This window comes from Heterocephalus glaber, unplaced genomic scaffold (assembly GCF_053883595.1).
Source record: "Heterocephalus glaber isolate CG9 unplaced genomic scaffold, H.glaber_assembly_v1.0 deba00000546, whole genome shotgun sequence".
NCBI lineage: Eukaryota > Metazoa > Chordata > Mammalia > Rodentia > Bathyergidae > Heterocephalus > Heterocephalus glaber.
In genome coordinates this window covers 12,005,974-12,018,502 of record NW_028258147.1, presented here as the reverse complement: position 1 = coordinate 12,018,502, position 12,529 = coordinate 12,005,974, and the positions used below count along the sequence as shown (strand labels likewise).

Here is a 12,529-nt window from a genome sequence, read left to right as displayed (position 1 = left end):
GTAAAAGAATCATAATCAGTATTTGTATTAGATCAGATTCTTTAGAAGCAGAATCTGATGCAGGAATTCAGGCACACATAATTTATTAAGTAAATATTCTTCAGGAAACAAAGGAATGAGAGAAGCTCATAGGGAAGGTAAAATTCACATGCAAATGATATGGTCTCAAGGGCATTCTTGCTTTAGCCTGATACATAGAGGATCAGGCTCTGGACCATAAATCACTCCACAGAAATGTTGGCACCTTGAGGCAAGAGGATTAGCCTTTTGTATATCATTGATAGGCACACTCAGCCACTGACTTTGTGGGCAGAGGGAGAGAGAGTTTTAATGGCAGCTCTTGTGAGCTGAAAGCAATGCCAAATCTCTGGAGAAGTCAGAAACTGTGAGCCTTTCACACAAAACACTCTCAGCTGTTGGGAAATGGCTACATGGATCACTCAGGAAATTGTGGAGGAGTGACACCACCAGTGCAGTTCCTTTACCTCAAAGGTTTCTAAACCCATTTTTACTTTGTATTCACGGTATGCCAAATGGTTGTTTCTAGACTTGTATGAATAGTTTGTATAGTTTATACTTTGTTAGCCAAGTTGTGGCCCCTGGCACCAAGAGGGGACACCTTTTGCTAATGTCTACAAAAGCACTGACTAGACTAGTGACAACATGGAAGCCTAAGCTACAAGTGATGGGCCAACAACTTAGCAGCAGCACAAGACAGCAGCACTGACAAATGTTTAAGAAAAATAATACTGGAATACAAGTCTTTTTCTCAGTCTAATAATCATTTTTTCTCTGCTTGATCACCACTGAATCTTGATTTCACTTGATACTTGGGATTAGGTAAGAAACAGATACTACACTTGATTTTAGCCAAAAGGCCAAGAAGTGATTGGAATAGGTAAGAAACACTATGGATTTTTTTTTAATTTTTTTAGTCTCTAAAGCACTGATGGCTTCTTCTCAGTTTGGATTTAGATTCTTGCCTCCGGCTCTAATTCTGTAGGGCCTGAGACATTAGAGAAACTTGGGTATCAAAAACTTTCAAACCTTGTATTGATCAGAGTACAACCAGGAAATACGAGAATAAATATTTTTAAAAGAATGAATTTAATGCAGGAATTTGTTTTCATAGATGATAATTATGTGAAAAGGCAAATACACACCATGAACAAATCCAGAGATTAACAATAGAAGAAAGTGACTACAACTTTGAAGCTGGACAAACAAAAGTAGAAGGTGGAACCAGAGTCGTGCAGCAGAAGATAGAAGTATAGTGATTTATTCAGTGGCACCATGAAGGAGCAAATGTACTGAGAGGGAAGGGAAGGGGAGAGATTTCCTACCTACTCTCTTTCTCCAGATCTCCACCACCATCCTGCCAGTGCCTCTCATGGGCTTAACCAGCTCAAAGATAGCTGACATGGAAGCTGGGAAAAATACATTGTGGGGGTTAGGCCCCCTGAATAGATCAGAGGAAGGAGGAGAGATTTGTTTAACAGCAAATAGTCAAGGGCAAGCACAATAATATTTGCTAAAATAACCTTAGAAGACTATTTTTGTGTTTCTAAATTCCCAATGACAGTGTATAATTTAGAGGAAACATCATATTTATCCTGATTTCAAATTCATTTCATGACTATACTTTTTCCATTCAGTTTGTTTATTATTAGCTTTCAAATAATTTGTTGATAAAATTCCATATGTGATTTTTATTGTTTTATATTTTCTTATGATAGACACCTATTCTTTAAAGCACATATCCATGATCTCTAGAAACAGTAGGCATATTTATATTTTATGACTTTTCCTGCTGGTCACAGAAGATCCAAACAAGGGTAAACATCTACCCTCAGCCTGACCAATCAAATTTGTCTCCTGAGCTGGAAATCATGCACTCTAGATGCTAATCTCTACTAATTGATTAGGATAGGATATGTAAATTTGAGGAATGTGGGGTGGTGATTGTATGAATATGAAAGAAGAGAAAGCAATTTTCAGACAGAAAAAAGAATGAAGTAACTTACAGAAGAGGCAGAAATGGGTGATGTTGTTCTCTCCCCCATGGAAGGAGATTCAAGGGAGAGTAGCCTGTGGCCCTGCTAGTTTTCCAGTTATTAGTTTAGGTTTTTGGAAGGCCCAGTCTCATTTCCTACTTTGGATTCTGGGAAATACTGTGAAGTGAGATTTAAAAAATTATTACAGTAAAAGACATATTGCCATTACTACCCCTCAAAACATTCTCCTTCTCTTCAAACACAGTTATTATTCCTTCCACTTCCTGAAGCAGTTCTGGAAGTCTTTTTTTATAAATGTCTTTGGTTGTACTGTCATGGCTGCCTTAATGTCCTACATTGATTCAAAATGTTTAATCCAATGGTCATTTCTTCTTTGCAGAAGAGCCAGAAGTCACACAGAGCCAGATCCAGTGAATAAGGTGAATGAGGATACACTGTAACAATTTTATAAGCCTGCCTTTCTGTTAGACCACAGTCAGGAGCTGCATTCGCTGTACTTTGGATGACACTTAGTAAAGACATGAAAAAAGGATTCCAGAACTGCTTCAGAAAGTGGCAAAAACAATGGGATAAAATGTGTTTAAAATGAGAGCGATTCTTTTGAGGGGGATTAATGGCAATGTGTCTTTTACTCTAATAAATTTTTAAAATTTAGACATTTACTCTATTTTTTTATCACACTTTATATATTATCCTATATAAATTCCTCTTATTTTTGGCTTTTTCCAGAGGTTTTCTGTTACCTACAAGTAAAAGATCCTCACTGAGACAATATTTAAACTAATTTGAACAAGTAGTTTAAAGATTAAATTACATGCTTAACTACTTCATACTTAAACATAATGTATATCTAATATATTCTGTTAGGCTGGGACTTTGAATTGATGAAAGAGGAAGGCTATAATAAGCATTTGAACTGACTTGTCATGTTGACTTAGTACCTATGTGATGATGGTATCTACACACATACACAAAGTAATGCTCTGACACACATGAGAAGAATGTCACTGTGTTGCAGTTTCCTGTTTTAATACAAGTCCATTCAACATCACAATCTTCCTCAGGCTCCTCAAGCACTGCTGGATTTTCTGTGTTACCATGGACTATTGACAGACCACTTTGCTTCAGCCTAAACTGAGAACTGCCTTTTGCTCTTGACTCTGCTCCAAGACGGCAGTTTTGTGAGCACTTGGTGGGGTGGATGGAAGGTTAAAACAAAGCACATAATTGGATCTATTGCCACAGTCCTCCAAACAGGCCCACCAAACCCCATCCATTCCAAGTGGAAAGGCATGGAAAAATAGCAAATTTCCCTTTATTTTGAAGATGTTTTTGTATGCCACAGAATATTGCAAATCCCTCCCCTCCCCTATATTCCTGAGGTACCAGGCTCCTGTACTTGATGTATTTATAGCCTTTATCTCCCCACCATCATTTATATAATGAAGAACCTAGTATACTTGCAACTTCTTGCTGTGCAAGTCATTGGAGCCTGATGTTATTTTATGCAATGAACTAGCATGACATCAAGTGGTATAGGAAGATGGCCTAGGACAGCTGAACTTTGCATGAAAAATGAGCTGACCTGTGAGTCTCATTGTAGCCTTCTAATAAATTCCCTTTTACTTTAGTTGTCTCTAGTAGGTTTCTATTGTTTGCAGCTGAAAACTCTAGGTATTCTGAAATTTGCATCATGAGGGTAGCTACAAGTAATAGAACTTCAGGACAATTGGGTTGTGTGGAATTTGCTACCTGGTTTCGATGAGGAAAGGAAAAGTGAATTCTCATATTCTAAGGTGGGATACTAGCATCAGACAACAGAGAATTGTATTATTGTCCCTGGTTATTAGGATCTAGAATCTACTGAAAGTGTAGAAAGCCTTAAAGCAATTGTCAACAAACAATAGGTTTAAGTAATTGCAATAGAAATCTTATGACCTACAAAACCTTATGAAGTATTTATTATCTGGCCCTTTACAGAAATTTTGTCAACTCTTAAAGTAACAGCACACTTTTCACCATCAAATAATAAAAGTATGAAGAACTGGAGAACTGTGAAATAGCAGTGATAAGTTAACCAGTAAAAATGACAAACTCTTGACTCAGAGCACAACCTGGCACTCAGGACATTCTGTGATAATTCTAAAAGAATCTTGAATAGTTAGAGAATTGATAGCCAAAATTAAACTTATTTAATTTAATTCAGACTTGCTAAACTAATAATTTATGAATTATAGTATTTTAAATAGTTTGTAATAAAGTAGAAGATGGCCATGAAAATAATTTATAACAAAGAAATTCACTGGCTATCTTACTGTAAATTTCTTAAAGGAATGGTTGAACTTAAAATTTTATTTATTTACTTTACAAAACAGACAGCTGTTCAACTGTGCTGATTTTTCTGGTAACAACAAATAGCTCTTTGAGTTTTTAAACTTGAGTGAGGAAGTAGCTGCATTTCAAAAGAAATTTAAATTACCCAATGCATATTTTCTAAATAGTCATTTGGCATTTTGTCCATCATTATGTGATTTTTAAAGCTCAGGATGATAAAGTCTATTATTTATAAAAACTAGTAATTTAAACTTAAATACTTTGAAATCTGTTTAAAATTTTTTCAAAATAAAAAATTTTAGTATTTTATATTGAGCAAAAATATGGAAACATTTCTCAGCTTGCGAGAAATTTACTTTCAAATTTTCAACAAATGTAATACAGGTAGGTACAACTGGAAACACAAGTATCATGCTTGAATGGACAAAACTAATGCCAAACTTCTTCCATTATATCTCTGTATTCTTTATAGCGTCCTTTTCAGCTACAACTACTAAATAAAGTGCAGGATAAACACAAACTCATCTTACAATTAAAATTTTGGATCACATTTCAAAAAGTACTAAGTCAAGTTTTTAAAAATTATCCTGTATATTTTAGTGAAAAGCACTTTCTTAATTTTTCAGTGTATTAGTCATTTTTCCCATTGCTGGGAAAAATTCTTGAAACCCATTACTTAAGGAAGGGAGAATTTTTGGCTTGATTTCAGGCCCTAGACAGCTGGCTCCAAGACAGAAACATACATCATGGTGGAAGGGTATGTAGAGGAAAATGACTTAGTTCATTGCAGACAGGAAGCACAGCAGGGAAACAGTGCCACAGGGAAAGGGGAGAAAAACAAGACATAGACCCCCAATGTGACATTTTCTTGGCCAGTCCAGACATACCTACAAGTATGCTTTACCAATTCCTGGGACCAGTCCCTGAGCCAATCAAGTTGAAACTCCACCCTAACTACCACATTTAGGTAAAACAAAAGCCATGTTTTTTAAACTGTTAATTCACTGACCATTTAAAAGACCGTCTTTGGGTATCATTGATATTCATTATAGTTTATCATTTTCTACTTCACACTAGATGCCTTTGATCAAGTTGAGAAAGTTCTTGTCTATCCTCAACTGGTTAAGTGTTTTCCTTATAAATGTATGATAAATTTTGTGAAATGCTCTTTCTTTATTTATTAGATAAGTCATACTTTTCTTTTCTTTTTAGTCTGTTGATATGATAAATTACATTGATTTTTAAAATATTGATATAACCTTGTATTTCTGGGGTAAACTACAATTGATAATGACATACTGTCCTTTTTATGTATTGCTTAATTCTGTTTTTATGTGAAATGATAGGGATATAAGAGGACAATTCTACAAGCTGAGGAGTTATTCTGATTTTGATTTCCTAGATTTCCATGTACTTCCAATTCATCCAAGCCTTGACATTGTTATTTCATGTTAATCCACTTACAGTGATCACTATTCTGAACGATCATCTCTCATAATATTGAATTTGCCCTTGGAACCAAAGTTTTCCATACCTGAAGCTGCATTAATCACCAATTCTGGTTTATTCCCAATGGTGGACTGTTTGCCAGTTAGTAGAACACTCTGCCTATGTGGAATTTAGAATCCTTTGACAGCCCCTAGAATTCTTCAAGTGACAATAGAAGTAATTCAAGCATCTATCAGGGCCTGATATTTCTGTACTCACTGAGCCATAACATTTTGCCCTTCTTGAAGCTTTCTGCTCTGTTACACTCTAAATTTCTCTGTATCCATGCTTCCCAGTGATCCCCCTTCTTTCTTTTATATAATCATTTTTCTCAACTGGCTTTTTCTGATAAGAGTATAAATATGCTCAAATATGTCTCAAATTAAAACTACTTTTCTTAAGATAATTAGGCAATTTAAATAAATACACAAATAAATAAACCTTGGCTGTTTAGTTGCCACCCTGTATCTTTCCTTTCCACAACCAAGTTCTAAAATGAGTAATCTATCTTCATTGTCTCCATTTTTTCCTTTGTCTTTCGTTAAACAGGCAATATGAGCTTGTTTTCACCTCCAACATTCCAAAGACTGAGGGTACCAATGATTTGAGAAGCTTTAGTTATATAATATCTTGGTAGACTATTTTCTCCCTCTTTGAAGACTCTCTGCCATCTAGTCATGTGATGTCTGTCTCTGGCACTTATGTAATCATTGTTTTCTCTATGGCTCTGCATCTTAATTATTGATTCCAGCCAGGTTTCTATCATTTTGCCTCTTTGTCTTTAAATATTGCAAGGGTCTCAATAAGACTTAGTGACTACATTAACTTGTTAATCCTATTCATCAGAATAGTATGGAGATTTGAGCATTTATTACATTTCAGTTAGTTTGCTAAGTGTCTTAGGTACCCTCTTATTTAATTTCATCCTTTTACAGCTCATGCAGGTATTACTAACAGTACAGCTCAAGTGCAGCTACTTGCACAAAGTAAGTGAGGGAGCTGATTTAAGTCTGGGCCTTTTGACAGCGGAACCTGTGCCTTTGTCAGTGACACTATTAATGCCTATGACTTCTACTGTCATCTTTGTGACTCCCAAATCTCTCTCTAGACCTTTCTCCTGAGTTTAGAATTACAGCTACAGTGATCAGCTCTATAAAGTCATCATATACAGACCTAGACTCATGATCTTCGTTTCATATTTTTCCTCTTCCAATGTTGCTTATCTTAGTGAATAACAAATACCATTCCACACTCTTTTACTGTTAGAAACCTTAAAACCATCATGTTCTCCTCTCATGTAATCTCCATTCCCCACATTCTTCCAAGTTTATCTCCTATTAGCTATCTTTCATAACCTCATTTTCATCTTTTCTTCCTGTATCCTAAATCAAGCATTGTTAACCACCTAACAAGTCCTCTTATTTTCAGTCTTTACCTGCTCCTAATTCATCCTGCATTATTTTTTATCCATTTGCAAGCAAAAATCTGATCATGTTTTCTGTCCCTAACATAAATTCTTCAGAGACTCCTCATTGTTAGCAAGGCAAGATTTAATTTTCTTACCATGACATGTCAGGGATGTAATATCTGTCGCTTCCAAACTCTTCAACTTCTTTCCCTGGTCACTCCTCCCCTGCCCCTAAACCCACACACCTTATACAATAACTGTAGTACTTGCAGTTGCTGGAACAGGCCACATTTTCTCATACCTTATTCTCTCAGCTTGGAATGTCCTCTCTTTGGTTTCTTCAGGTTTATCTGTCAGTCAAGGTTTCCTTTAATAATCAGATTATATATTCATCCCTTTTGTGGTCCCTTCTCTGAATTTCCCAAAGGAGTTTTTCCTTTTTCCTCTGTGCCTACAATTCTACTTGAATGCATGTCAATTCCATCACAGCTTAAATTACAGTATAATTATTTGTTCTTTATTGTTTCTTCATTTGACTTCAATGAGATAGATCTTGTATTTTTACAAGTATATGCCCCAACATATGTATATTTTTAATGAATATGATCCACCACTACCTAGCACAGATTCTCAATAAGAATTTTGACTAATTGAAGAAGCATACAAGAGAAGAGAGTAAAGAAGGGGAAGGAGAGAGAAACAAAGGGAAGACTCCTACAAGTCTAAAAAACTATTGTACTCAGATTCCTTGAGAATATCTCTTTTTCTGTTAAATAATCTTAGATCTTCCAATGCTAAATTTTTAAATCACAGCTGAGGCTTTGAGTCATTATCTTAGTGTTCACATTTACTTAACCAAGGCTATGACTAAAACTATTTTATGCCTAAAAATATCAAATAATATGCTCTTCCTGCTTCCTTAGTAAGGCAAGATATTGTCCCAAGGATGTTTATTCTCTGGATGTGTTCTATCTCTCCTAGTACTTAGATTTCATTTGTTATCACTTTACTCTTCCTTAAACTCTTTTAATTTCCTTTCCAAAAGTTGACTTCCAAGGCCTATGCCTGCTCTTGCTCTTATTTGCCTCTAGCAGTTTTTCTATTACATTAATTGTTCTTTTTAAAAACTAGATTCTTACTTTCCCTCCCTTCAACTTCTATTCTTGTAACTCCTAACTGAAAAGAACTACATTTGGATTGCTCACACTTCATATTTTGTACTTAGGAACATTATGTTTATATCATAACCTAACATGAAAGGTTCCTAATTGTAGTTGCTGCAGAATTCTTTGAGTTACAAAAAAAGCCTTTTTCTTTCTGTCATTAATAGCAGTTGTATTTTGTTCTCTTGAATTTCAAAGCATGTGAATCTGTTCTCAATTACTCACATAGAACACCAGTATTTCAAGACCACCTCAGACAGCATTAGCCCTAATTGCTTGCTATTCAGCTACTTTCAAAGCCCAGTAAGCAATGAAGGATTTACAAAAGTTTTCAATGGAAATGATCTCCACTGAAACCCCTAGGCAACTTAAGTTTATTTTTTATTAAATTAGATCTCTGGAAGGCTGCATGGTTTACCATATTAAGTCTCTCATGGAACCAAATACACTATTATGCTTTTAAAAACTCTTGATGTTAACAGAAGATTGTTAGAAAAAAAATCAGGAATTCACTTTTATGCTTATTGCTTCATTTGATTATAAGACTATTGCTGCAGATATTTTTCTTAAGTAATATAACTTAATAGTCTCTCCATAAAAGTGGTAAATAAGATATTTCTTTTGGAATTTAGTTGCAGAGAATGAATAGGCTTTCCACAAGCATTAGCACGATTTAATACTTTTTTCCTGATGATATTTATAAAATACTGTATTTCTCCCCCATTGCCTGCCTTACTGCCTCACTTCCTCACTAGTTGGTACTAAGAACAAAATACGATGCACAAGTAGTCCAATTATGTCAATGCTTTAAAATTTTGGGGCTTTTTCAATAATGCTATCATAGCACTTTCCATATCCTCATACAAAAAAACATTTGAGCTTGATATGTCAGCTATATTTTAATTACATTACAATAATATTAAACTATTAAAATAAAAAATTATTTGTGCATTCTTTGAGGGGGGGTGGGTTGAGACAGGATCTCACTTTGTAGTTCAGGCTGGCCCTGAATTCACTATGTAGCCCAGACTGCCCTCGAACTTAGCAGTCTTCCTACCTCAGCCTCTTAAGTGCTGGGATCACAGGTGTGCTCCACCACACCTGGCTTATTTGTGCACTCTTCAGAAACATTTCACATACAATTAGTAGAACACATCATTAAACTGTGTTAAGCTCTGGGTTTGACTTATTTTATCCTCCTAGATTTGGTTCTGACTTTCCATTTAACAACTGTATCTTTTAGTTCAAAACATATTTGCTAAAGGGATTCATAAATGTCGTTGGCTGAAATCTAAATGCAGCTAGCTTATATTTAAAAAAAGAAGCAAGTCAAATTTATTGGTCTATTGGAGTCCAAGAAAGACCTCTTCGGGTATAACTGGATTCAGATTTAATGATACTAGGAGATCTCAGCTTTTAATTCTTTGACCTTTCAGCATTATCCTATAGAGATGGGATTCTTGGGCAGGCTCTCTCCATGTGCTGGTGCTGTGCAGCTCCAGGGTTTATCACCAACCAGTTTAGCAAATATTTCGTGAAAAAAAGTGTAACAAAACAAAACTCTCCTTTCTTCTACAAAAAATCTTAGCTCTGTCTCTCAGCTCTGACCAGAGTCTGGTGACCGTTACTGACTCAATTACTGTGGCATGGTATTGGCAATGTTGTGATTGATAAAGCTAGGGTCATGCAACTTGGGAGGATGGGCAAGTTCCACCCACATCACATATAATAATAGTGGTCTAGATAGTTTCCTAAAAGAAAAGAGGCTATGGTTGCCAGCAGAGGGGAAAATAAGTGCCAAGTAATAAAAAAAGCCAGCTGTACATTACAAATCAAAGTGCTAGATTTAGGGGGAGGAGATGCAAGACATCTTAGTGCATTTAAATTTAAAATAATACATAATTTTTATCATAAATTGCTCCATACAGTATTTTTGGAACAGTTTATATTAAAAATTACTTATTATCCAAAATTTAAATTTAACAGCATTCTGTATTGTATCTCATATCCCTACCACAAGGTATGTAAATAAATTCAATTAGAAAAGAACAAAACATGTAAGATTAAGGTTAACATTAAAGCAATAGGTATATAAGTAACCTTATACCAAGCTGCCACTTAATTCATCCATAATCATAGATGGTGTAAGTATTATATCACCACAGTATAATATTTATTTATTGCACTACCAGCGATTGAACTCAGGGCCTTCACACTGAGCTACATCCCAAGACCTTTTTTTGCTTTAACTTTTAGACAGAAGTTGCCCAGGCTGGGGTCAGGCATGTAATTCTCCTGCCTCAGCTTCCCAGAGTGCTGAGATTACAGGTGTGCACTACCACATCTAGTTTATAATTTAATTTCCATTATCAAAAACAACAAGTTGATCTCAATAATTTAAGCAACTTGCTCTCACTTTATTTTTGTAAGTTTGGCTGATAATCTAAGTGTCTATGTTTTCTAACTTTTGGGCTGTTCATCTGGATAATACCTATCTTAATTAAATATTTTTACTTATTTAGCACTTTTGAATATGTGAAACTATATAGGATGTTTGGGTTACATTTCTGTGCCAGCAGCTGCTGCAATACTTCCTTGATTCATCCTGCGACTCTTGGTCTCAGGATGTTTTTTCCTTATGTCATTTCATACACTTGTGCAAGGCAGGTGGATTCATCAGTGTGTCTTGTGTGTCAGCACCACCTTGATTTTAGTAATAGCAGTGCAGTTGCCATTTGAGAAGATCTGTCAGTGCAAGGATCATGCCATTTTTGGTCAAGAAAATCCCTTAGCCTGGGTCAGGCCAAGCAAACAATTCTAATCTGAAATTTGAGTTTCAAAAGGTACCAAAAAAGGAATTAATTCATTCTGATGGTTGAGCGCTCGGAAGATGGTCCATGAGTTCCTTTTGGTATGGTCCTAAGCAAGTGACATTACCCTTGTGTCCAATATATGTATGAGCTTCACCATCCTTCTGATTTTTCTTGTACTCTCAAGTATGTTCTGATTTTAGAGACCCTCAAGCCTTTAGAAGTAGATGTCATATCATTTTGACATTTTAAATTGGATTTCTCATGTCGGCTTGTAAGTTCAAAACAAGGATCTATCAATACCAAGGTAGAAAGTTCTATGATATGGTCACACGGAAAGAAACACAAGTAATGAGTGTCTTACCTGTGTCTATTTAAAATTCGCCCAATCCAAGTCAAACAAGAGGGTCTTCCTTCTCTCTTACTGCAGCAAGTATCTATCATGTTCAAGATGCAGTGTAAGGCTCTGAAGATTAAGAAGATAGTTTGGGATTTTACAGTTTCATAGGAAGTCAACTGTGAGATGGAGTTTAGCGGGTAGGCTGTGTACAGGAGTAGCCACAGGATCTGCACTCGTGGAAGAGAAGGAACAGAAGGAGTAAGCAAAAGGAAAACTTGAATGGTGAAGCAGATCCAGCAACATTTTGGCACATTCAATAAAACCTTTGAACTTTGCTTCATGGTATCCCCAAAATAATGTCAATTATTGGTTGATGCGTGCTGCCCAGGAGGAGCATGGCCTTGATTGAAATGGCTGTCTGCACCAGAAGCTGTCCTCTATGGGGCTGGCAGCTGAAGGCTGTTTGTCAACAGCCATTCATGCAGCTGGTGTAACAAGTTCTCCTGACAGCAGGATCTGAGTGATGCATCACAGTGTCCACTTCTGTTAACCACCGAGTGCAAGAGATGGAAATATAAATATCAGTATACTGTGTAATTTACATAGTCTTATGGCAAATAATCTCACAGAATAATTATAGCTGCCTCAAATCCATAAGAAAAGAAAACAAAAATTTGACCAATTACTAAGAAAAACGTGATACAGACAAGGATTTCTTTTTTTTTTTAAATTAAAAACAAGGTAGTCATTAAAGAGATAGGCTTTTTTTTTTAATACTAAAAGTTAGGCCGAACATAATATAAGAATAAATTGGATAAATATACCTTTATGAAACATTCACTACATTGTTTTTATTCATATTGCTTTGTCACGAGCAGGGGAAATGTTGTCACCAATAGCTTGTCTGTGGACTGGCATTTGGAAATCATTGGGATACATAGGATATTTTAAAAAACAGCCCCATGGTTTTC

The 12,529-nt window shown here is 35.6% G+C and overlaps 1 pseudogene; it reads right to left on the bottom strand.

The window, feature by feature from the left end:
• Positions 1-685: 685 nt before the first annotated feature.
• On the bottom strand, positions 686-890 carry LOC147829623 (U2 spliceosomal RNA; annotated as a pseudogene).
• Between the last annotated feature and the right edge of the window lie 11,639 nt (positions 891-12,529).